The sequence below is a fragment of the Cricetulus griseus genome, chromosome 3, assembly GCF_003668045.3.
Source record: "Cricetulus griseus strain 17A/GY chromosome 3, alternate assembly CriGri-PICRH-1.0, whole genome shotgun sequence".
NCBI lineage: Eukaryota > Metazoa > Chordata > Mammalia > Rodentia > Cricetidae > Cricetulus > Cricetulus griseus.
Window position 1 is genome coordinate 6,355,950 of NC_048596.1, and position 5,017 is coordinate 6,360,966.

At 44.7% G+C, this 5,017-nt stretch overlaps 1 long non-coding RNA gene across 1 annotated transcript in view; it reads right to left on the reverse strand.

Moving 5' to 3' along the window:
• LOC118238518 overlaps positions 1-4,287 on the reverse strand; it is a 5,115-nt gene extending 828 nt beyond the window's left edge. The window contains exons 1-3 of the long non-coding RNA XR_004768935.1: positions 4,229-4,287; positions 1,748-2,081; positions 1-1,074 (exon numbers count right to left, since the gene is read on the reverse strand). The exon at positions 1-1,074 is cut by the window's left edge and continues 828 nt beyond it. This is a non-coding gene — a long non-coding RNA (uncharacterized LOC118238518). The remainder of the gene's footprint in view (positions 1,075-1,747; positions 2,082-4,228) is intronic.
• Positions 4,288-5,017: the final 730 nt, after the last annotated feature.

Genomic DNA, 5,017 nt, shown 5'->3' on the forward strand with positions numbered 1-5,017 from the left:
GACAAGAGGGTCCCACGGGATTCCTGAGCCTGTGGAGGGGAGTGCAATTCGTTAATCTGGTGATTTAGCTTGAAAAACTGGTTTATGCACAATGGTGGCTGCATGTTTTCAGTAAGAAAGGGCTTTAAGGTAGCATTCCAGCTGGCAATGGGTTACCTGGGAGATTAAGAGGACCTTACATAAGACTGACAATAATCTCCATTGTTCCATATCGAAGACTGAAATGGTTCAAGTAGATTACAGTAAGCCAGAATTTTCCAATCTTCCCTGCCTTTTTTTTCATTTTTTTTTTTTTTCAGTTGTCCAGGAAACCAGTGCTGAGATCTCTGCCTTGTGTCCTCCAACACCAGCTGAGATCCCTTTTTCTTATGGGAGACCCTGCTGGGACAAGGCTGCATCCCCAGCTGCATAAGGACAGCAGACAACGTGGCAGTTTCTTTGATGGCAGCTGACATCCCTCATATGTGTGGGACAATCGTCCAACAGTTGGGGCGAGGGTCCTTCCCATCTTCCCTCTCTGCCCTGCCCCTGGTATTCTAAAGAAAAGGCTCCATAAAGGTAAAGGGACAAGGTGCAGTGTAAAGATAGCGAAATTTCAGTGTAGCTTCGACTCGGACTGACTCTGACATGCAAGCCTCCGGACTCTGGGTTCCGGGCTTCAGTTTCAATGTGGTAAGGGCACGGATGTGTTTGGGCTTCAGAGTTGGATGAGTCCTTGCCAGAGCTGGTGTGACCTTGGTGATCATCTGTTCATAAAGAGCCAATCTTGGCCCAGGACTGGTGCTCCCCTTCTGCTGCCTGCTGGCTGAAGTCATCGGTCCACTCCTGGCATAGCTAAGTAAGATGTGATTGGCTGGCTGATGGCCTCCAGATGGCCCCCAGTTACATAGAGTCTATAGATGGATCAATCCTTGGTCTAATCAGATGAGATAGGACAGTCAAGTTCAAGTTTAGTAAAGTATGATGAGCAGGTCTGAGAGAACTTCTTCTTCCTTCAGGGAAGGGTCATAAGGAAGACCTTTTGAGTGGTCTGCCTGAGACACTGACATGCCATTTAGTAACTTGTATTTTCATCTGCAAAATAAACCTGCCATTAAAAGGAATTTTTTCAGAGGTGGGAGGATGGCTTAGTTTGCCATTCCTGGGTCTCTAGCACTAACGTAGGAAAACCCAAACAACAAGAGCTTTGGTAACTCCAGCGGAGGAAAGAGACCAGGTGGTGTATTTTAATAGGGCCTTTTAAGGTAATCATGAGCATTTTATTTTAACCCTGTCATGGAAGCTCAACAAATCACCTTCATCTTGAACTCGAATTGATCTTTTCATTGGGAGTGTTCTGTAACAACCACCTACCTACGCATTGGTCTTTTGGACAATGTTGGTTTTCTGAGTTTTGCAGAGTTTTCCGATCAACAGGTCATTATGCATTGAAAGTCATATTCCTTATTACCAAATATCATCACGAAACACTGAGAGTACTAAAGAAGCCTTTTATGGCACCAGATGCTAGATTTGGAACATCAGCTTCTGTAACCAGGCTCACATATTGTTATATTGTTTAGAAACCGAGCTGGCCTCGGACTCCTGATCCATCTCTTAAGTGCCAGAGGCATATCAACTGTGGCTGGCTTGAAAACTCAGCTTTATCATTGAAAGCAAATACTATCACTTGTTATCTGGCATTGGCAAGCTCCCTTGCTCACTCTTGGGACCAACAAAGATCTAGGGCTGAACACCCATAACTTACTTGTCAGTTGTTCTATAAACACGTGGTGAGTTCACCCGGGGAGTCAAACACGATTTCACTTGAGATAACGATCAGTCACAGTCTGGTACGCAGTTTTCATTTATTGTATTTAGTTGTTGTGTATGCATGTGTGTATGTGTGTGTGTGTGTGTGTGTGTGTGTGTGTGTGTGTGTGTGTGTAGAGGAGCGCATGTGCCATTGCACCTGTGTGGTGGTCAGAAGACGACTTCTCAGGATTGGTTCCTTCTTTTTGCCACGGGGGTTCTGGGGGATGGAACTCAGATCCTCATGCTCAGTGGCAGGCATCTTTACCGACTGAACCATCTCACTGGCCCTGGAATGTAGGTTTTTTATGTGTATTTTCCACTTTGCTGTATGAAATACTGCTATTAATAAGCTATATACACGACCAGAAGGAACCTATTTAAGTTAAGAATGGCTGCTTCACCATTTAAAAGGATTCATTTAAGTAACAAAATAAAACTACTTTTAAAAATCCCTGGAGGTACACTGTGTTGACAGATATGACCTTTGTTATAGCTTGGCACTCTTGCCTGGCTTGGTTAAGGTGGCAGCAGTTGTTGTGGCTGTCACACTTAGTACAAATGTCAGCCTGATGAAAAAGACAAATAGCATCTTGGTCTCATCAGGAAAGTAGTTTTGAATGTGTTTCCTCCCTGAAAGGGGACTCACAGAGGCTACTCGAACACCTGGGGAGCTGCTGTTCAGCTCCTAGAAAACCTGTGTGTTATCATTCTCTAAGCCCTTTGAAGGTATCCAGTGTGTGTTACTGGGAATGCTCCTAGTATCGCTTGTTGTGTAGTGGCTCTCACATTCTGCCATCAGGGTACTGGTGATATGTCTCTAATTTAGAATTTTCATTACCTGCTGAACCCCAACATTTAGCACTGAATGTTAAATGATACAAAATAATGTGATTTCTGGCTGAGTCTTCTGCTAATCAGAAGGAAATGTCATGGCCCTGGTACGAGGTCATTGTTGCAGTGATGAAGGACGTTGATGTGGGAGGGGTTGTGGAGGCGGGGAGGGATGTCCAGATGGGGTGAGTGTTAAGTAAGAATCTGTTTGTGATGCTTTATGTGTCAGGGCATGAAGATGACATGGGCATGAAGGTAGAAGGTGTTTAACTTTGAAATTGCATTTATGCCATTCTGGTTCTTTCCACAGGAGTTCCTCAGGCTTCTACTGGTTAGGTTCTCAGGGACTCATCATGTTTGGGGGACTTGGGTTAGCTTTACCAACTTAACAAGGGGCCACTCTCAAGAATCTAGGTGCTTCTAAGAATCCTTTGTTGCCTCTGATCTCACAGTGTTGTTTTTCTAACACTGCTTTTTTGCCTTTTTGTTTTGAGACAGGGTCTCACTGTGTAGCTCTGGCATTCCTGGGACTTGATAGATAGACCAGGCTGGCCTAGAATTCACAGATATCCACCTGCCTCTGGCTCTAGAGTGCAAGGATTAAAGGCATGCGCCACCACACGAGGCTACTTTTGCTTTTAAAATGACCCATCATATCTACCGGGTCAACTCATATCTACTCAGATAACTGGGAATCCATCTAGTGAAAGCAGAACAAGCAGGATCCCAGCCAACAGGAAGAATTCAGGTCAACCCTTTACACTGCCTGTCACCTGCAGCACTGGGGCACAGGCAAGGTGTTCTTCTGGCTGCAATCTCTGTGTGTTGACCAACTTTTATCCTAGAGCCAGTGTTGCCGGTGACCAGAGCTCTGGAGTATTTCCCCATCTCACTAACAGCTCTCAGTTGACGGGCTTTCTAACGGTGATCTGGTGAGGTGATAGGTCACTGTGAATAATTATTGATGCTTTGTCATCATCCAGACTTGGGTGTGAGTGTTGCAAGGTCACGCATGGGAGAGCATAGTACACTGTTTTGATTTTCTTTTGAACTAAAAAAAAAGTCAAGCAATAATCCAATAAGTAGAATTTGAGTGACTAAGTTGCTACATGATTGGGCCTATACTTTTTCTAAACATTACAAATGCTAAGTGGTTCTGTTGTCCCCTCCTGACCTTTGTGCACTGTGTCTTCTCCTAGTTGCCTTGGGTTAGTCAAAGTCTGCTTTGGAGTCTTATTTGAAATCCTATTTCTATTCTTTCTAAGGCTGGATTCAGAAGCTATGGAAATCATCCTCTCAGCAGATTTAAACAGGTGGTTAAGATGGGCAGTCCATACACGGCTCTGTTTACACCTCCAAGATCTCCACAGCTCAAGATGGACTGCCCCTTGTTACGATAAATCTTTCCACCATAAGCTGACTGAGCCCCACCGCCACGTGTGAGCTTTACTCAAGCTGCCTGCCCGAGTTAGGGCCCAAATGAATACACAGAAACTTGTATTAGGTACAATGCTGCTTGGCCAATGACTAGGATTCTCATCTGTTTGCTCAGTCTTAACTATCATAAACCTATATATTTTATAAGACTTATCTTATCGGACACCTTGTTGGCATCCCTCCTGGTCGGTGGATCACATTGTGCCGCTGGAGCAGGAGCAGAGGGGAAAAGAGGGGCCCTTCCTGTTTCTCCTTCACTTAAATATGAGTCTCCTTGCTATGTCACTTCCTGCCTGGATCAGCACTACATTTCCCAGAATCCTCTTTGACTCTTAGTCCCGTCTACTTGCTGTCTCATTGGCCAAACAGTATTTTATTTAAGAATCAATAAGATAAACATACACAATACATTCCCCATCAGCCCTTGGAGAGGCAGAGGGCCTCCACAGCAGGGTCTGGGCTGGGGAAGCAATTAGACCCCCGCTGTGCCATTTCTGCCTATAACTCTGTGTGACCAAGGGCAAATGGATCTGCTTTGGTCATGGATGTCTATCAAGCACCCAAGAAGGTTTAGTGAAAATTACGAGAGAGACTTCAGAAAGTGTGCTAAAGCACAGGCATGGGTTAGTACCAATGCTCTTGGTTCCCCACCAGAACTTGATGGTGAGACGCTATTTCTGAGGACACCAAACATATCCTGGCCACAGGACATGAAGAAATCAAGTTGGTACTGACCAGAGAGCTTCCTTTCTGCTGGCTAGCTCTCATAGCACTGGGACCTGCTATACAGGTTCCTGGGGAAATAAACAGCATAAAGGGTCTAACCCAGTCATTAACCTTGTTAACTGCAATAATGACCATGAATTCCATCCCTGTGTGAACAGAGGGAAGGAGGGAAAGAAGGAGAGAAGGAAAGAAAGAAAGAAAGAAAGAAAGCAAGAAAGAAAGAAAGAAA